This window comes from Diabrotica undecimpunctata, unplaced genomic scaffold (assembly GCF_040954645.1).
Source record: "Diabrotica undecimpunctata isolate CICGRU unplaced genomic scaffold, icDiaUnde3 ctg00000568.1, whole genome shotgun sequence".
In the NCBI taxonomy this organism is placed as follows: Eukaryota; Metazoa; Arthropoda; class Insecta; order Coleoptera; family Chrysomelidae; genus Diabrotica; species Diabrotica undecimpunctata.
In genome coordinates this window covers 248,718-271,016 of record NW_027311885.1, presented here as the reverse complement: position 1 = coordinate 271,016, position 22,299 = coordinate 248,718, and the positions used below count along the sequence as shown (strand labels likewise).

Sequence of the window (22,299 nt, the reverse complement as noted above, 5' to 3'; positions counted from 1 at the left end):
CACACACACATACACGCTTCACCTCTCGACTCCTACCCATTAGTCGCTCCTTACAGAAGGCATGGCCTTCTTTCCACGGACGTATTCTTATCTCTGCGAGCCGAAGGGATACACACACACATACACACACACATACACACACACATACACTCTTCACCTCTTGACTCCTACCTATTAGTCGCCTCTTACGATAGGCAGGGCCTTCTTGCCTCGGTCGTGCTCTTATCTCTGCCAGCCAAACGGACACACACACATACACACACACTCTCACACGCACACACACGCACATACGCACACACATATACACTCTTCACCACTCGACTCCTACCCATTAGTCGCCTCTTACGACAGGCAGGGCTTTCTTGCCACGGCCGTGTTCTTATCTCTGCGAGCCGACTGGACACACACACTCACACACACAAATACACACACACACTCACACACGCACACACACACACACTCACACACACATACACTCTTCACCTCTCGACTCCTACCCATTAGTCGCCTCTTACGACAGGCAGGGCCTTCTTGCCACGGCCGTGTTCTTATCTCTGCGAGCCGACTGGACACACACACACTCACACACACAAATACACACACACTCACACACGCACACACACGCACACTCACACACACATACACTCTTCACCTCTCGACTCCTACCCGTTAGTCGCCTCTTACGACAGGCAGAGCCTTCTTGCCACGGCCGTGTTCTTATCTCTGCGAGCCGACCGGACACACACACACACTCACACACGCACACACACGCACACACGCACTTACAAACATACACTCTTCACCTCTCGACTCCTACCCATTAGTCGCCTCTTACGACAGGCAGGGCCTTCTTGCCACGGCCGTGTTCTTATCTCTGCGAGCCGACCGGACACACACACACACTCACACACGCACACACACACGCACACACGCACACACACACATACACTCTTCACCTCTCGACTCCTACCAATTAGTCGCAACTTACGACAGGCAGGGCCTTCTTGCCTCGGCCGTATTCTTATTTCTGCAAGCCGAACGGACACATACACACTCACACACACAAGCACGCACACACGCACACACACGCACACACACAAAAACACTTTTCACCTCTCGACTCCTACCCATTAGTTGCCTCTTACGACAGGCATGGCCTTCTTGCCTCGGCCGTATTCTAATCTCTGCGAGCCGAGTGGACACACACATACATACACACACACACACTTACACACGCACAAACACACACAAACCCACACACGCACACACACACACACAAACACACACACATACACTATTCACCTTTCGACTCCTACCTATTAGTCGCCCCTTACAAGAGAGAGGGCCTTCTTGCGTCGGCCGTATTCTTATCTCTGCAAGCCAAACAGACACACACACATACACACACTTACACACGCACACACACGCACACACACACACACATAAACTCTTCACCTCTCGACTCCTACCAATTAGTCGCCACTTACGACAGGCAGGGCCTTCTTGCCTCGGCCGTATTCTTATCTCTGCAAGCCGAACGGACACACACACACTCACACACACACGCACGCACACACGCAAACACACGCACACACACACACACACAAATACACTCTTCACCTCTCGAATCCTATCCATTAGTCGCCACTTACGACACGCAGGGCCTTCTTGCCTCGGCCGTATTCTTATCTCTGCAAGCCGAACGGACACACACACACTCACACACACACGCACGCACACACGCACACACACACATACACTCTTCACCTCTCGACTCCTACCCATTAGTCGCCTCTTACGACAGGCAGGGCCTTCTTGCCACGGCCGTGTTCTCATCTCTGCGAGCCGACCGGACACACACCACACTGACACACACACATACACACACACACTCACACACGCACGCACACACGCACACACACACATACACTCTTCACCTCTCGACTCCTACCCATTAGTCGCCTCTTACGACAGGCAGTGCCTTCTTGCCACGGCCGTGTTCTCATCTCTGCGAGCCGACCGGACACACACCACACTGACACACACACATACACACACACACTCACACACGCACGCACACACGCACACACACACATACACTCTTCACCTCTCGACTCAGTCGCTTCAGTGGAACATCTATTAATGTGGCGAAAAGACAAATAGAATGATGATACTTGTATATATTTTGGTTCATTAATATTTATGTTATATTTACAAACTTTTCTTATTTGGCTTATAAACACACTTTCCTCTGTAAAATAATTAATTTTAATAAAACAAAAGCTACTAAAAATATATCATTTTATTTACAACATTTTACAAGTTTTATTTACAGTGCTATAAATGTAGTTAATACAATAAACTGATTTGGAAGAAGAATATATGAATAGTATGATTACAAAAAAAAATAACATATAGAGTCACAAAATAAGATAACAAATCAATTCAGAAAAAGTCACAAGGTATAATGGTATTAAGTTATCTAATGCATGCAGATAATGTAACACTAAACACAATACAAAAGCTGAAGTCCAAAGTATTACAAAGTTGGATCAGAATTATCACTTTTGAAGGGGAAAACTGATAGATTAAAAATTTGGAGCTTCTTTGAAGAGTTAGCCAATAGAAGAGTTCTGGGAGTAAAGCTGTTATAAGAGTAATTGAATCTATGAAAAGAATATAAAAAGTCTGCACATACCTAGTTGCAATATTGGAGAATAATAAACAAATATTTTGGAGAGGAGTTTGAAGCAGGTGCACAGGCTGTTGATAATTTTAAATAGAACTATTAAGTCTCTTTGATTTCTATATACCTCAAGAGAAGTTCAGTATACATTCTAATGCAACATATTCACAGTATACATGCATCCATACAATGGCATGACAGAAAATTGGACAGTCTTAAGTTTCAGTTTAGATGCAATGTAATAGGGGGACAAAACTGTAGACCAGTAAATGAAAAGGGATCTAACCATGGAGAAGGAGATCAAATAGCAGAGATGTAAGAAAAATCTTTGATGGTTCTCTTCACAAATCCAAGTAGCTTCATAGATTTCTGTATTGTTGTGGAAATGTGTGATTTATAGTTAGAGTCAAGGTTCACACCTAGATCCTTGGTTTCAAAAGTAGAATATATGGTTAAATTGGTTGTAGTTAAATGGTTAAATTGTAGTATGGTTTACTATATTCGAATATTATTGGGGGATGAGGAAGGTGCAAATGAAAACTATGACATTTTGACGCATCCAAATACCATTTTGTGTGCTCCACTTAGAGGCGATCAATATCCTTTTGCAGACTTCGGCCTGGCATTTGTTTATTTTAAAGCATTTTAAATCGTCAGTAAATATATAGTAAATTTTCACTTACTTGGAAACAACATATTAGATAGTTGACAATTAGATTAAACATTACACACAATTATCATCTAAATAAGGAAAGCTATATTATAGTGCCTGAAAGAAAGACTTTGATATGTAAGTAATAAAACCATCAACGAATTGAAACAATAATTACATCTATAGGCATGATAACAACAGAACTAAAAAACCAGAAACAGAGAGGAATAACACCAGCTTTCAGAACAAACAATTACTTAAGCAAATATAATAAGCACCAGAGCCAACATAAAAAAACATTTATACAGTGGGGTATAACAAACTTAATCAAAAACCCAACATACAATATTACATCTGTTAAACCCGTAGAACCTTAAACAAATGTATACCAGAACACAAAAGAGCTTTCAACAACAAAAAACAGAGTCTACATGCACACTTCACCTTTTATATCATAATAATTCGTTTAGTGAACAATTTCAAATCCTTAAATTAAGAAATTTATGAACCCTCACACTGCACCATAGTGAAAAAAAAGGACCCTTCTGGCTGTATATCTTTTTAACTCTATATACACACAAAATTAAAATCTAAGTATATATCTACACATTTCTTTAAAAAAAAACCTTAATTTGTGTTAGTTAGAGGTGAGAATCACTATATCATTCATGCAGCCTTGTTGACTGATATCGTATATTACAGCAGTGTGCATCACATGCCGATTCACACAAAAACAAGTCCATATGACTCATGCGACCGTGTTTATCAATGTAATATCGTTTATTACAATTATATGTCCATTTCCACAATATAGGCCATTTTACAGAAAAATACAATTTTGCTCTAAATGAATATTATTTATTTCCAACTGTTAGCCCGTAGGTGTTTGTTGATTTCACTGTGTACTCTGTGCAATTCTTTATACTGTGAAAATGAGTTAAAAAAAAACAAGAGAAACTAAATAGTGTAATGAAAACAATATTTTTTTAATATATAAAGTTTTTGTTAATTTCTTATTAAAATAACAATGTATTTAAATAATAGTTTTCGTTAAAAAATAAATATATAATAGTTGACTTAAGTAGTTTTTATCAGTAACCCACTTTTCAGGCTGTGAGAATCAAACATTGGTTCACATATTTCAGAGGCCAAATATAGTTTCTGTTGCTTACAGCCGACTATGTTTAAACTGCATTAATGATACTTTGATATGAGAGACCACAATTGCTTCTCAGAGCTTTCATAATTTGTGATGTGTGAGCGTTACAAATGCGTGTGTATTCGATATTTGATTCTCGCGGCTTGTCAATTGAGAAAGACAAAATGCTGAAATAGCTGTAGTGGGAAGAAATTATAATAAAAGTTATAGAGATGTAGAAAACAAAAGTTTTCAGAGTTTTCTTTTTAGATAACATTAACTATAAGTAATGATCAATTTCGACGTAAACATTTTTAATAGCTAATATATGAAGTGAAAAGAAAGTATGAACAAAACATGAAGGAATGGAACCAAACAGTCATTAAATTGTAAAGATAAATAATGGATCACCTTTTTGTTATTAGGAAACAGCTGGAAAGGAATTAGAAATCCAATCAAGAAATACCTCTAAACAAGTTAAATAAATTCAATGGATATGTCCATATAATAAAGTAATATATGGCTGGAAGCACAAACGTATGGTTTGTGGCTGGAAGTAAAAACGTAAAAACAAAACAAACAAACACCTAACCCTCAATTTTCTTCTTCTTCTTCTTATTCTTTTTTTGGGCTATGTTCTAGACAATTTACCCAGTTTACTTCGAGGGTAGACACTTTTTGTCTTGCTTCAGCAATCAGTGTCTACCTACACTTATATTCTTCCTTTGTTTGTTTTAGGTTATTCTACATGTATACTTGTGCTGGTTTTTTTTTTCTTCACAGGCTAAAATATTAGTAATACAACACAACAAAGGTATAAACTTTTCTCGCTCGGGGGTAGCGTCCAAGCTTTGCACACACCAGAAATGCTACCAACGGATAAGGTAGAAGCACCCAGGACTGAAAGAAGGAATATCATAGTTTATAATTTAATATTAAAGGTAGAAATAAAGTTGCATAAGGTGCTTATTGTATTTTCATTAATATTTGTGAGAATTGTACAAATATTTATGGGGGTGGGAAGTTTAGTTTTAGCTAATTCGGCATACAAGTCAAAGTGTGGGTTTTGATTTAAGTGACATTCTAATAAAATATGGTTTAAGCCTCCCACTTGGCCACATTCGCAATAAGGATCATCTTTGACTCCAATTCTAAATAGATGAAGAGGGGATGAGCAATGGCCCGTTCTCATACGGATGATTGTAGTTAAATGTCTCCTACTGATATATGCGAATTTATTGAACCATGGTAGTGTGTGGATTCGTTTATTAATTTTGGCATAGAATGAATTACTTGTGCCATATCCTTCGTACCATTCAGCTGCCCAATTAGACCAAATTGTTACGTTCCAAATTTAAAGTAGAAAGTCCCACCTCTATTTTATCAAAATTTAAATAATTCAGGACGTGTAAGAGCGGTTGCCTATAATATATTATAAGCAAGGTGGCGAAAATAAAATTAGTAATTTTCAAATAGGGGTAATGTCTGGCAAATTGTGCTGAAGTTAAGGGAACACGTCCTCTTTTTTGTGAAGAAACTAATTTAGATCGTTCTTTCTAGAGTTATCTTGGAAGAATTGGGATCATAAAATCGAAATTTTTGAATCTCGGTATTATTCGGTGACCTCCGTGTGTCAAGTTGTCAAGTGTTCGGAAAGACGACGGAAAGAAAGTGATTCCAGGTTTGACGGTGTAACTGAAAGGTTGGGCTAGATTAAAAACGGCATTTTGTTTTTTTGCTTTTGCTGCTGTTCCATGTGGGATCTGGACTAGTCCGAACCGTGTGGATATTCAAGGGGATTTGCTGCCTTCGTGGAAGGGTTTTTTTTGGAATATCCACAATTTCGCTAAAAAAAAGCGGATCTACAGTACACGTGAATACCGGGAGTCGTATTTAGATCAAGAAATTAGCCTTAATCACGAGTCCAAATAGCCGGCTACGCTTCGGTCCAATTTGGGATATTTCAAACCCCTAATCTGGCTAAGAAGGGTGAGTGTTAGAACATTTCGTTTTTAATTAATTAAAAAGTTGTAGTTATTTTTTTTATCCCATCTCTAAAAAGCTATTCACATTTTTATCAGTTTTCATACATTCAAGTTCGGAGACAAGTTTTTTTTGTATTGCTCCATTATCGCCAAAAGGCAGATAAACAAAGTGTTAAAATCAATATATTTATTTCCAAATAATTATTTTAGACACAGATGGTAATTAATGTTTTCTTGCTTCAGGGTTGGTTGGTTTGTTTGTTTTTTTTCTGCTTCTTCTTCTTCGTATTTTTCCGTCTGGCTGTAATTTTCAACTTTTCAACATTGTCACACAAGTCTATGTACATCGGCAATCGTATGGGATTTTGGATTGAAGACACGCTGAACTATAACTGGAATTCCACGCGGTGAAGTATATGAAAATTCGAGGTATGGATCGATAATTAATTTTTCAACGGAAGATTTAAGCGCCGTCTAATTTGGTTTGCGGAATACAATAGTTTTTTTTAAAGATTATTTGCTGTTAGTTTTTATTTTCATATTTACAAATACTTTAAAGATTTTTTTTTAAAGATAATTTGCGGTTTATTTTATTAATTCAATATTTACACATACCTATTTTAATTTTGTAAACTGCGTCTAAGGGGGGGTTATATATTTGAGATTTATTTTTTTATATTATTTTCTGCGCACGCACTTGAGCTCACGTGGTGTCCTATTTGCGTTAATTATTTTTTTTGGTTGGTATTGAACCGCACACCCCTTAGCGTCCGGTACTTTTGATACGTCCTACCTTTCATTTTGTTCTGTTAAATAGAAATAACTTATGAATTTTTGTTAGGCAAGCAGAAGCCGCATTTTCATATTATTTTTTTATTAAGCCTATGGTAAAGTTAAATAATATTGTAATATGTAATATGTATGTATTTATTTTCAACTATCTTGGGAATCTATTTATTAAAATTGACTAAATTCTAATCTGACAATTTCATTTATTTTTTTATTTATTCAGGTTGTATACTGTTACTTAGTATTTTAGTAGTAAACCTATTGGTAAGTTGGTGGTTTATTGAATAGCAACGTAGGGAAGGCTGTGGGCCAATTTACCTGGCGCCCCTGATTTTCTTCTGAAACTTCGGATTTTTTTTTGTTTTGTGGACCGCACGACCATCTCCACTGTTTTGTCTAGCCGCGAGCCATTCCCAGACTGTCACCGTATAGTACTTTTCTTTCCGGGTGTACGTCTGATTTATATTTGGTACATTTTGTAATTTTTTTATATAGATTCGGTTTTGTACGCCACATATTTTGGCTCCCAACGTGGGGCCCTTAATTAATTAACCTTTTTTTGTCAACCCCTTGTCTAGATTCCTTTTAATTAGTTAACCTAACGTGTTTGGGCTTTAATTGACTAACTTTGATTTATTTACTTTACCACTGGTTTTGCACTTAGTAGTAGTCTTAGAACTTCGTGTTTAGTGGAAGTGTATGCCAAGAAGTGCTTACTAGTTTTTTTTTTGTGTGACGTGAAGTTGGAAGAAGCCAAAAATGGAACTTAAAAGAAGATACTTTGAAGTGGTGTTGTGGAACTTAGAAGAATTATGGATATATTAGGACTTTGAAATATTTCTATTTCAGTTGGAGTTCAAATTTATTTTTTGAGAAGTTGGACTTCGAAATTCTACATTGTGGTTTAACTTACTTATGTTAGGGAATGTAAAATCTTTTTTTGAGATTATGTTGTGACTTGTAATTTGTTCTGAAACAATGAAATTTTGAAAATCTTTTGTGAAATTTTATAGATTGAATAAAGCGACTATTACTTTTATTTTGCTTTTGGTTTGCTCCCATTAATAAAGTAAACTGTACCTGTGTGTTAATATTTTTACTTATATCTTGATTTTGTTTGAATATTTGCTCCTTTCGGTTGATACAGTTTTTTTTTAAATTTTGAACTTTGACAAGATGGTGCGAAAACTTGTACCCAACTACTTAAGGAAAGAGGAACTGGAATATGAACTCAAAATTCGTGGAGTGTCTACTGGCACTGTTGAGTCTATGAGGTCTAGTCTGTCTGATGCACTTAGTCGTGAGGCAGCAAATGAAAGCTTTAGATATCCTGAGCACCCATTCACCTTTTCACAGGATAAAACTGCAATCGAGACTAAACTTGCGGAGCTGAATACGGCTGTTGGAAAGTTTGCCGGAACTCCTACTTGTGCTGAGTCCTTGAGATTGCGGACACAGATTAACCATGTCTTGGGGAGAATTGATCTTATGGTATTGCCAACAGGTGACGATGCAGACGCAGCCCAGGTTGTTAAGTCAGACTTTCTTGCTGAGATTTTGAAGTTGTCACAGGATTTACATGATAAGCAGCATCCAATCGGATCTGGTTCGGTACCAGTAGCGCTCGATGTGATTTCGGTTTTAAATCAGTCTTTTCAGGCAGGGGTAGGACAAGTTCATGCTTCTTCTCCTGGAGCGATGTCACAAGCTGGTAATAATGTTTTTTCAGGGTCTGTCTCTAGTTTTTCTTCTGGGATGATACTTCCTCATAAATGGGGAATAGAAAAGTTTTCAGGTTCTGCTAGGGGTATGTCTATTTCTGCAGTTTTTGAGATGGTGAATGAATTGAGTCTCGCTCGTCATGTACCAGATAGTATACTTTTGGAATCAGGTATAGATTTATTTTCGGATAAAGCCTATCAGTTTTATAAAGATGTTCGTCTACGTGTAGGGAGTTGGGCTGAATTAGTTGAAGTTTCGTAGGGAGTACCTGTCAGCTCACCATGGGGAAGCGCTTTTTGAAGAGCTTCGGAGGAGAACTCAGCATTCGTCTGAGACTATTGGAGTTTACTTGGCAATAATGAATAGTTACTTTAATCGCTTGCGTTGTCATGTTCCAGAGGAAGTTAAATTGTCTATAGTTATTAGGAATTTGCATCCGTTCTATCAAGATAGATTACGTGATCCTTTGCCAGCTACCTTGGAGGAACTTCGTGTTCTATGTCGCAGTATGGAGGAAAGACGTGATTGTATTAGGAACTATGTTGAACCGAATAGTAGGAAAATGAATACTTTGGAAAAGGACCTAGCTTATATCAGTGTGGATGCTGAAAGTTGTAGTAGTGTTAGTGAGGGTCCTGTTGTTTCATCCGAATCGGAGTCCGCTAGAGGAAAGTTTAGGACTTTAATCTGTTATCGTTGTAATCAGTCAGGCCATAAGGCAGTAGGGTGTCTAATGAAGAAGGAGGCTGTTCACTGTTTTAAGTGTAAGAAAGAAGGGTTTACAGTCAGAACTTGTCCTTCGTGTAATTCGGGAAACGGAAGGAAGCGCACCTAACTGGTCGAAGAGGTGTTGCCGACGTTGACTCGACCAACCTACGTCCTATTTTAGACTTTATTTTACATCATTCCGAAGGAGATGAACGTCCATATTTGAAAGTTAAAGTCTTAGGAAAGGAAATTTTGGGATTATTGGATTCTGGTGCTTCAAAGACCATTGTAGGAAGAACTGGTTGGAAATTTTTACAAAACTTGGGTTTAGAGTTGGATACTTCGAAGAAGACCGTTTGTAGAGTGGCGAATGGTCAGATGTGTGAATCGTTGGGGGAATGTTTAGTACCTTTCATGGTTAGGGATCGCTTGCGTGTCTTGCCAGTATTAGTTATTTTGGACGTACCGCACATTCTGATTTTAGGATCTGATTTTTGGCGTGTTATGGGTATCGTTCCAGATTTGAGGCATAACGAATGGTATTTTTCGGACGCTCCAGCAATGGTAGGTTCAGTGGATCATCTCCGAGGTCAAACTATTTTGACCGATGCAGAGAAGTCGCAATTGGAGGAAGTTATTAATAGAAGTCGTGAACTAATGGGCACTTCTCTTGGTTGTACTGATGTCACTGAGCATGTGATTGTTTGTAAATCTGCACCCATAAAACAACGTTACTATCCTGTATCCCCAGTAATCCAAAGCCATATTGATAAAGAGCTAGAAGATATGTTGGCGAAAGGAGTAGTGGAGCGATCGAATAGTGCTTGGTCGTCCCCGATTCTCTTGGTGAAAAAAAAGGTTCCAGAAGGTGAAGAACCAAAATGGAGGTTCTGCGTAGACTATCGAAAGCTTAATGCCGTAACAGAGAGGGATGGCTACCCATTACCGTACATCTCTAATATTTTAAATAAATTGAAGAACGCGCATTATCTTTCCACCATAGACATTAAGTCGGCGTATTGGCAGGTACCTGTTGCTAAGGCTTCCAGGCCTTATACTGCTTTTACAGTTCCTGGTCGAGGTCTTTTTCAGTTTTGCAGAATGCCTTTTGGATTACATAATGCCCCGGCTACATGGCAGAGGTTGATAGATCGTGTCCTCGGTCCGGAGTTAGAACCCTATGTTTTTACTTACTTGGATGACGTGGTCATCGTGACGTCGTCTATTGAAGAACATGTAACGATCTTAGAGGAAGTCTTTAGACGCTTGAGAGAAGCTAAGTTAACCGTTAGCTGGGATAAATGTCAATTTTGTAGACCGGAACTAAAGTATTTGGGTCATGTGGTTGATAGGAATGGACTACATGTTGATGGTGATAAGGTCAAGGCTATGCTACGTATCCCAACACCCACATCCGTCAAGGAAGTTCGTAGCATCATAGGCACATTTTCCTGGTATCGAAGATTTATTCCTTCCTTTGCGACACTACTAGCTCCAATTACAGCGATATTGAAGAAAGGAAGAAAATTCAATTGGACCCCGAGTTGTGAAGAATCTTTTCAGAAAATAAAAGAATGTCTAGTTTCTGCTCCGATACTTAATTGTCCTGACTACAATTTGCCTTTTGTTGTCCAATGTGATGCCTCAGGATATGGAGTGGGCGCCGTGTTATTGCAGCCAGGCCCGGATGGTGACGAAGTAATTAGTTTCCTGAGCAGATCACTAACGCGTCAAGAAAGGAATTTTTCCACGACGGAACGGGAATGTTTAGCTGTGTTATGGGCAGTCGAAAAACTGCGTCCTTATTTGGAGGGTGTTCCTTTTACGGTCGTGACTGATCACGCATCCCTCGTATGGCTTCAAAATTTGAAGGATCCTACTGGAAGATTAGCTCGATGGGCGGTAAGATTGCAACAATATGACTTTAAGATTGTGCATCGGAAAGGAAAAGAACATGTTGTCCCCGATTTGTTATCTCGTTCAGTTCCCGTGCTTGATATGGTTGAAGAGGTTGTACCGCTTCCTAGTGGTGATAGTTGGTATGATAAACTTTGTAGAAAAATCGAGTCTAATCCCTTGAAGTATCCTCAGTGGAGAATGTCTGGTGGCAAACTTTATAAATACATCCGTCCCAGTCATGGATTTTTGGTCGAGGAAGTGGACAATTGGAAGGAAGTCGTTCCTAAGGGTCAACGATTGGAAGTGCTGAAGTTGTGTCATGATAGTCCTTTAGCAGGTCATATGGGGATCCTGAAAACTTATAAGCGTATTAACGAGAAGTATTTTTGGCCGAAACTGCGGAGTGATGTGTCTCGTTACGTTGGACGTTGCTCACTGTGTGCCATGCATAAGGTGGAACAAGGTAAGCCCAAAGGCTTTATGACTCCTCAACCTAAAGCTACTCAACCATGGGAGATAGTAGCAACCGATCTTATGGGACCTTTCCCAAGATCAACTCAAGGCTATAAGTTTATCTTAGTGGTAATGGATGTGTTTAGTAAATTTTCTTTGGTATTTCCGTTGCGATCCTCAAAAGCCGTGCATGTCGTTAAGAAAATAGAAGAAGAAGTTTTTCTCGTATTTGGAGTTCCACGTCTGTTACTATGTGATAATGGTGTCCAGTATACTTCGGGTATTTTCAAGAAAATGATGGAAACCTATGGTGTCTCAGTTCGTTATAATGCGTTGTATCATCCACAGTGCAATCCATCTGAACGCTATAACCGAACCCTTAAAACAATGATGGCAACTTATATAGCTGACAACCATAGGAAGTGGGATGAAAATTTGGCCAAACTAGCATGTGCTACGCGCACTGCATACCACGAGTCGACTGGTCAAGATCCCTACTTCATAAATTTCGGTCGGAAGATGGTAGTGGATGGACGAGATTTTTCCCGAAAGGACAAACTCGGAGACCCGGAGGACGAAGTAGCTAAAATGGGATATAATCGATCGCGTGGACTCCAGGAATTATTCGTTGATGTTAGAAAACGTTTAGATAAAGCTTCGGCTAAGTGTGAGAAGACCTATAATCTACGGAGACGTCCAGAGGAATTTCAGCCCCATCAGTCAGTATGGCGGAGAAATTTTGTGTTGTCAGATGCCGCTAAATATTTCACGAAAAAGTTAGCTCCTAGATGGATAGGACCCTACTTCGTAAAGAAGAAAGTTTCCCCATGGACATATAGTTTAGAGGATGAAAATGGCAAGGATCAAGGTATTTGGAATATTAAGGATTTAAGGATTAGTAACCCGACTGGTGATCCCGATAGGATTTAGGTCGGAGTAGAACGGACTAGCAAAGTTTTGTTTAGTTAGTCTTCTGAAATTGGTTGTATTTTTTTTTGTTGTGTCCGTGAAGGATGACTGAGTGTTGGCTATGATCGGTTCTTAGGATGTATTTGGATGGTCAACCGATTCGTTTTTTTTTGTGTTAGGTAGCCAATACGAAGTCGTAGGGTTGCGGTAGCCTTAATTTCTTTTGATTTATGGAATTGAATGTCACTTAGGTTTGGTCAGAAATATGTTGTCTTCGATGATATGGCGTTGGGATTTGTTTTGATGTAAGTAAGCCATTCTATTTAATTGGGATTTTTTCGAAGCCACATAATTATGTTTTGGTGAATCTTGTTGGATAATAGCTTAGTTTTGGATGATTCACTAAATTTCGTTGTATACGGATTTAAATTCTGGAAGACCTATCTCATTTTTATTTTAATGAACAATTGGAATTACACTACTGTTTCGGTAGATGTTTCTCGCAGTATCAGTAAGAGTGGAATGGTGGAGAGTTTCTTATGGACTCATGTTATGCGAGGTATAGTGAAGTACTAGCGATGCCCCAGAGCTGGGAGGTGGCGAATAAGGGCAACATCCAGTAACCGACCTAATCAGTGTTGTCAGATTGACGTTGGAATTTGAAACTATTCTACTTGATCCCATACGATGAGAGATGACTGTTGTGTGGAAGTGGAGTAAGTGTTGTAAGTAAGTTGTTGCTTTGTGCGTGTGGTTTGAGATTGGTATGTCTTTCGTTGTCCAAGTACTTGCGCATGGTGAAGACGGTGTGGATGATGATTGTGTTGTGGACTTCGCTCGGAGTTTAGGTAGTGCGTCGCTAGCGCGAGGGAAAATTTTCTTTGTCTAGTTTTTCCTCGTAAATTTTCCTCTGGGAAAGGGAGGTGTTGTTACGTTCCAAATTTAAAGTAGAAAGTCCCACCTCTATTTTATCAAAATTTAAATAATTCAGGACGTGTAAGAGCGGTTGCCTATAATATATTATAAGCAAGGTGGCGAAAATAAAATTAGTAATTTTCAAATAGGGGTAATGTCTGGCAAATTGTGCTGAAGTTAAGGGAACACGTCCTCTTTTTTGTGAAGAAACTAATTTAGATCGTTCTTTCTAGAGTTATCTTGGAAGAATTGGGATCATAAAATCGAAATTTTTGAATCTCGGTATTATTCGGTGACCTCCGTGTGTCAAGTTGTCAAGTGTTCGGAAAGACGACGGAAAGAAAGTGATTCCAGGTTTGACGGTGTAACTGAAAGGTTGGGCTAGATTAAAAACGGCATTTTGTTTTTTGCTTTTGCTGCTGTTCCATGTGGGATCTGGACTAGTCCGAACCGTGTGGATATTCAAGGGGATTTGCTGCCTTCGTGGAAGGGTTTTTTTTGGAATATCCACAATTTCGCTAAAAAAAAGCGGATCTACAGTACACGTGAATACCGGGAGTCGTATTTAGATCAAGAAATTAGCCTTAATCACGAGTCCAAATAGCCGGCTACGCTTCGGTCCAATTTGGGATATTTCAAACCCCTAATCTGGCTAAGAAGGGTGAGTGTTAGAACATTTCGTTTTTAATTAATTAAAAAGTTGTAGTTATTTTTTTTATCCCATCTCTAAAAAGCTATTCACATTTTTATCAGTTTTCATACATTCAAGTTCGGAGACAAGTTTTTTTTGTATTGCTCCATTATCGCCAAAAGGCAGATAAACAAAGTGTTAAAATCAATATATTTATTTCCAAATAATTATTTTAGACACAGATGGTAATTAATGTTTTCTTGCTTCAGGGTTGGTTGGTTTGTTTGTTTTTTTTCTGCTTCTTCTTCTTCGTATTTTTCCGTCTGGCTGTAATTTTCAACTTTTCAACATTGTCACACAAGTCTATGTACATCGGCAATCGTATGGGATTTTGGATTGAAGACACGCTGAACTATAACTGGAATTCCACGCGGTGAAGTATATGAAAATTCGAGGTATGGATCGATAATTAATTTTTCAACGGAAGATTTAAGCGCCGTCTAATTTGGTTTGCGGAATACAATAGTTTTTTTTAAAGATTATTTGCTGTTAGTTTTTATTTTCATATTTACAAATACTTTACAGATTTTTTTTTAAAGATAATTTGCGGTTTATTTTATTAATTCAATATTTACACATACCTATTTTAATTTTGTAAACTGCGTCTAAGGGGGGGTTATATATTTGAGATTTATTTTTTTATATTATTTTCTGCGCACGCACTTGAGCTCACGTGGTGTCCTATTTGCGTTAATTATTTTTTTTGGTTGGTATTGAACCGCACACCCCTTAGCGTCCGGTACTTTTGATACGTCCTACCTTTCATTTTGTTCTGTTAAATAGAAATAACTTATGAATTTTTGTTAGGCAAGCAGAAGCCGCATTTTCATATTATTTTTTTATTAAGCCTATGGTAAAGTTAAATAATATTGTAATATGTAATATGTATGTATTTATTTTCAACTATCTTGGGAATCTATTTATTAAAATTGACTAAATTCTAATCTGACAATTTCATTTATTTTTTTATTTATTCAGGTTGTATACTGTTACTTAGTATTTTAGTAGTAAACCTATTGGTAAGTTGGTGGTTTATTGAATAGCAACGTAGGGAAGGCTGTGGGCCAATTTACCTGGCGCCCCTGATTTTCTTCTGAAACTTCGGATTTTTTTTTGTTTTGTGGACCGCACGACCATCTCCACTGTTTTGTCTAGCCGCGAGCCATTCCCAGACTGTCACCGTATAGTACTTTTCTTTCCGGGTGTACGTCTGATTTATATTTGGTACATTTTGTAATTTTTTTATATAGATTCGGTTTTGTACGCCACAAAATCTCTCTTTTCAAGTAGGATGTAAAATTTGAAAACTCTAGCTTGATATTTATGGGAATATTCAGGGAACGACCTATATTGGCAAGTTGGTCGGCCTTGTAGTTTCCAGTGATACCAGTGTGTCCTGGGATCCATGCTAGTAGGATTTTGATATTATTGTTCCTTGCTAGGATAATTCCTGTTTTCGTTAAATACGATATATGTTCTGTGTCTTTAGAAAACCCTGTTTTTTTAATTTTTTGTAGTGCACTTTTGGAGTCAGAAAAGATAATGGCTTCTGTGATATTTTGTTCCCGTATAATTTGGACTACATGATTGATCGCAGTAACCTCTGCTGTACATATTTGGGTATGATTGGGTAGTTTAGATGAAAATGAATAGTTTATATCTGGGGAAAAAACACCAAATCCCGCATTTCCCATTGTGTCCGTTGAGCCATCTGTAAAGAATTTTTTGTATGAATGGAATTTTTTGACTAAGTTCACAAAATTCATAAGATTGAATTCATTTTTTGTAATATTTTCATTCAGAATTCCTAATGGTTGAAGTTGTAGTTCCAAGTCATATTCATGGCAAGGAAGAAGTTTACTGGAATATAGGTTCTGCAAATAAGGTTGGATTTTTCTGATAGTTGCTATCAATATGGGTTTTTCCTTATTTCTCCAGTATTTATTGTCCATATTACAAAGTGCTTCTAATTCAATGATTGATTGAATGACAGGGTTGTTTTTAATGCTTAGGTTCTTTAGCAAAAATTTTGTGGTGAGCCATTCTCTTCTGTATTTTAATGGCAGTTCTCCAGACTCTGATAACAAGGCTTGGATTGGAGTTGACTTCATGCATCCTGTGATAATCCGAATACTTTGGTAGTGCATCTGATCTAGTTTCTTCAATATATATTTAGGGCACGTAGATAGGAATTGACCCCCATAGTTTAAATGACTTAGGATAAGTGCTTCATGGATCAGTTTTAATATTTTTGGGTCACTGCCCCACCATGTTCCACACAAGGCACGCATTACATTCAGTGCTTTACCTATTTTGACTTCCAGCTGGTTAATGTGTGCCTTTCATTTAAGGTTCTTCTGTAAAACCATTCCTAGGTATTTAATTTTATCTACCCACTCTATATGTTGACTCTTATAACTGATATTTCCAGGCATTATTTTGGTATTACCCCTTGTAAACAAGATAGCTTTAGATTTGCCCACAGAGATGTTCAAATTATGATTGTCCAGCCAGGCCTCAAGATTGACTAAATATTTGTTTAATTTTGATATCATATTTTTAACATTCACTCCCTTGACTAGAATTACAAAATCGTCAGCATACTGTATGACTTTAGTATTTTTGGGGAACACTTTGTGTATTGAGTAGGTATATATGTTAAATAGCATTGGACTTAATGGTGATCCTTGTGTGAGTCCAGTGCTAGTGGTATTTGGGCCATGTACTAACCCAGAGTTATCTTTGACAAACAGTTCTCTGCATCTTAAAAAGTCATATATGAGGTTAGCTAAATCATGTGGTATATCCAAATGTATTAATGTAGAGTACAGTTTGTCAATATTAACATTATCATATGCTGAATGGATATCCAAGAATATTCCTATTGTACATTCATTATTACTAAATGATTTTTGGATTTCAGATGTCAAAAAGGATAGACATTCTAAACATCCTTTACCCCTTCTAAAACCTAGCTGCAATGGTCTGAGGATTCCCTTATTTTCTATACGCCATTCCAACCTATTTTTGATCATTGATTCTAAAACTTTACCTACACAAGAGGTGAGGGCAATGGGTCTATAGTTAGTTGCAGTGAGTTTATCTTTCATAGGTTTTAGGATTGGAATTATTAATGACTGTTTCCATTCAATCGGAATGGTCCCTGTATTTAAGCATTTGTTAAAAATTTGTAATAATAGTAATGATCCTGAATGAGGTAGATTTCTAATCATAGAGTATGAAATTAAGTCAAGTCCCGTAGCAGATTCCTTTTTAGAATTGATTATGAATTTGTATTCATTAAAGGTAAAAGGGGAACTTGTATTGCTAGTTTGTATACTTTGTTGATATAACTGTATACTGGGAGGAGCCAAGGAATTCAGTATCTCTTGTGCCATATTAGGATCAGGAAGGGAGTTAATTGGGCTATTACCATATCCAGCTATTTTCCTAACTTTATCCCATATTGTCTTGATTGGTGAGTTTCTATTAAGGCCTTCTGCAAATTTCCTAAAATTATTCTTTCTTTTTTCTTTAAGGAATCTTCTAGCTATAGCACATTTGTTTTTTACTATTAAATAATTTTGTAAGTTGGGTGTTGATTGGAATTGCTTTGTTGCCTTAATTCTGTCTTTAATGACTTCAGCGCAAGATTCGTCCCACCATGGGATATGATACTGTTTATTAACATTTGATTTGTACAATGGGATGGACAACTGTGCAGCTTCATTTATTAGATCTGCAAATGATCGGTAGTTCTCCCCTGGAAATGATGTAAATGATGACTCTAATACTGAGGTATATTGGTTCCAATTAGCTTTTTTGAAGTTTCTGTTATTCCTTGGTGGCATGTGGATGGTAATGTTTTGGACACCAATTTTGCACATTGTGGGTAGGTGATCACTAAATCCTAGGTCAGGAATTATTTGCCATGATGATCTGGTAGCAATATTCTTAGATGTTATTGTTAGATCCACAGCTGATGATCTTTTTGGAGGTGGTGCTATTCTGGTATATGAACCATCATTTAAAAAAACTAGTTCCAGCTCATCTAACGTTTGGAAGATGTTTCTCCCATTGGAATTATTACAAGGGCTACCCCAAGCCTCATGCTTGGCGTTCAGGTCTCCCATTATTATTACTGGTTTGTTGATTTCCTGGATCAGTTTTATCCATTTTTGTTTAGATATGGTATTTGCATTAGGGACATGGGCATTAAGTAGGTTAATTTGAAATTTAGGTAGGAAGATTGCTTGCAGTTGAGAGTTGTTATTAAATTTATTACATACAGATATTTCATAAAATTCTACTTCATTCCTTATAAGGATGGCTATACCACCATATGAATCATCTCTATCATCTCTAATTACTTGATAGCCCTTGCATCTGATTATATGGTTATTATTTAACCATGTTTCATTTAGCAATAATATGTCAGGATTGTATTCTTTGATAATTATTTTTAAGTTATCCACATTAGCATTATATGATCTCATATTCCATTGTATTATAGTCAAAGGAGTGAAAGCTTTATTTGTTATTTTTATTTTGGGCTTAGTATTCTGAAGCATCGGATACTGTCCCATCTTCCATTAACTCATAGGTTATGTTATTTGTTGAGCTGCTTTTAATTGTTTTATATTGTGATACATTAGATGAGTTAGGGTATAAGTTTCTTAGCAAGTTGTTTACAAAAGATCGTACCATCTCTTTATGTTGTGGTGGTAGTAATGACATTGCATGGGAGATTCCATGTTCAGTTTCCTTATTTGCACTGTAACCTTTTGATGTTGATGGCATTGATTGAGAATTTGTTGCCCAGTTTAATCTTCCCTCCGGATTAATTAATTGAGCACTATGTTGTTTTTTGTCATATTCTGTCATGTTTGGTTTCCTTCTTTTGGTGGGTTGAGATTTGACGATTTGGTTATATTTTGGTATACTTGTGTCATTCTTTATGGCTTCTATTCTTCTTTCTGTGATATCTATTATATTATTAGGCTTGGATTCTGTATGCAAGACAGGAAAATTCTCTTCGTTCAAAGAGTATTCCCTGTTTTCATTTTTTGGTATTTTCATGTTTGCTTCATAATATGAGATGTTAGAGAAAGACATTAGGGCTTTTATTTCTTTTTGCCGTTGGAATTCTTTACATTTTTTATCTTTAGAGATATGATCATGATTTTTACAGTGTATGCAGTATGTTTCGCAATTCGAGGCTTCCCCGTGTTGGTTTTTCCCACAGTTCTGGCACTTTGGGTTCCCTCTGCATTGATTATTACTGTGACCATATAACAGGCAGTTTCCACACATTAGGACTGGGCTGACATATGGAATAACCTTCATGGGTAATCCATACACCAGCACCTCCCTGGGCAGTGCTTTTCCTGTAAATGTTACGCATATGGTGGTTGTTGGTAGATAGTTTTGTTCTTTTCCCTCTTCGATAATTCTCCTATTTAGTCTTTTTATGTCAATTACTTTACAGGATACTAATTTTGTTTCGATTGCATTTTTAATTTCTACTTCAGATATTTCTTTACATATGTTCCTTATTATACCCTTACATGTGACATTGTGATTTGGGATAAAGACATCATATTGTAAACTTTCCCATCTCTTAATTATCATTCACAAATAGATTTGCCGATTTAAAATCTTTAAAAACAACACCTAACCGGTTTTTCCCTTTACGGTTAAATTTAATAATTTGCTGTAGGTTTAGGTTAAATATTGTTTTAGCAATACTTAAGATGTGAAAATTCCCTATATTTTTGTCTTTTCCCTGTACATATACTTCGAAAGGACCGGAATCATATATATTATATTGGTTATTAATTTTTTTTCCACTTAAATCAGGCGGGGGGTCAGGAGGTTTATCAGGATCGAGGTTAGTGTTAGTGGTCTCCATTTTCGGCTGGAGGAACCGTGCCGTGTATTTTATTACTATTAAGTATGTATGCGGTAGGATCGGGTTACAAACAAAGGATTATTAGTAATAGCCTTATTATCTATAAATACCTTGAGTTTTTCTGCAATAGATGTTATCACAACAACGTTTGAGCACAGAAAACCGGTTATTAACCCTCAATTTTAGTACAGAAATGTCATGAATGACATTTCTCTCAACATGTTGGATGGAGGTAGCGATACATTTTTACGCTACCAAATTTGACAGGCCGCTCCGGAAGTAGCGTATCGGTAGCGGTTTGATTTTGCAGACTTTTACTCAACAGTTGTGGAGCAGCTCCGTCTGCTGAACGCGCCCTATGATAACCGCGTCATAGCCCGTGATACTATGCCGTGAGGTTACCAACACGAAATATTTAGGCGGTAGGTGTGTTCCTTTTTAGAATCACTTTGCCGAGTACACTGATATTACAGCCACTAGATATATTTTATTATATACGCGTAGAAATAATATTTAAAGATTTCTACTAATGTTAACTTAAAGAAATACACAATAATATGTTTCATTTAATTTGTATAAATGCATTATAAAGCGTTTTTATGAAGAACATTATTTATTCGGAACACACTGTAACTGTAATCGAAGGAAGGTGATAGTTTGGCATTAATTGGTAACACTTATTTGACAGTTGCGGTGTTGACTAATGTTAATAAGTAATAAAAAAAAGTGTTGTTTTTCTTTAAGTATTCCATTTTACATCTTTATACGACGCATACAAGCGGCTTAAATTGTTTTCAACAAGATTATTTTTTAACTCTTGTTTTGTATCTATTTATTTATATTAAATATTAATTTGTTTTGTTGTATAATCCACTTTTGCAATAATAGGGAACTTGACAATTTTTTTTTATTTATTTATTATATTTGTCTACATATAGAAACAACGCATACCAAATATCAACCCTCAAATCGCAATATTTAATTTACAATGAACATTTAAAGTTATGATCGCCAGCTTTTCATTTTAAACAACACGACGAGCTATATGACGTCACGTTGCTCGTTCCAGGACAAGAGAACAACGAACTGGCAACACTGTTGCCACAAACTGTCATTCATAATAACACATATTTTTATATGGCTTATTTAGTTATTTATTTATTTATTCTAGCTTGAAGAAGACATGGATAACTATGTTAAATACAAGTTAATGGGTGGTCAGAAAAAAATGAAAACTAATGTAGTGCCTCATATATTTGATTGCCAGCAAAATAGAAAAAGATCGTTTGAAAATCATCCCACTGCTGCAGGTACTAAGAGAACTGCAAAAATAATTGTTGATGAAGCTATTTCTTTGGTGCCACAAGATCCAGTTTGTATTCAGGAGAATTTGGAGATAGTTGCATGTGGTAGTAAGACCATTCACCCTATGGAAATTCAGCTGGAAACAAATGACATTGAAGTTTCGAAAAGGGATGTCTCTTCACAAACCTGTCCTAGTGTTAGGACTAAAGATGTTCAATGTAACCTACAGTGTGGATTTACAGTAGGGTTATCACCAATCAAAATTATTCCAGTCAACGTAGAGATGAAGCCATCAACAAGTTATGTGGCCAATATTTCTGAAACTACTCTAAGCATACAAAGTAGTGATCATGAAAATTTTAGTGAAAGTAGTGAGTATACTTTAACGCCCAGTGAAGTGAAAAAACTTAATGATGAAAAGAGAACTGAATTTAAAAATATGACAATGAATTGTACAATCACAAAGTTACAAAACAGATCTAGATTGTAGACCTTTCTTTTATAGCTCTAGCAGATGATTTTGGCATAACTGAAAG

The 22,299-nt window shown here is 37.0% G+C and overlaps 1 long non-coding RNA gene across 1 annotated transcript; it reads right to left on the bottom strand.

Annotated features, from left to right (window-relative positions):
• Positions 1–2,284: 2,284 nt before the first annotated feature.
• LOC140431097 (uncharacterized) lies at positions 2,285–20,812 on the bottom strand. The gene is made up of 2 exons (XR_011949608.1): positions 20,569–20,812; positions 2,285–5,376 (listed from the first exon to the last, which is right to left on the bottom strand). It is a non-coding gene; the product is annotated as an uncharacterized lncRNA (long non-coding RNA).
• Positions 20,813–22,299: the final 1,487 nt, after the last annotated feature.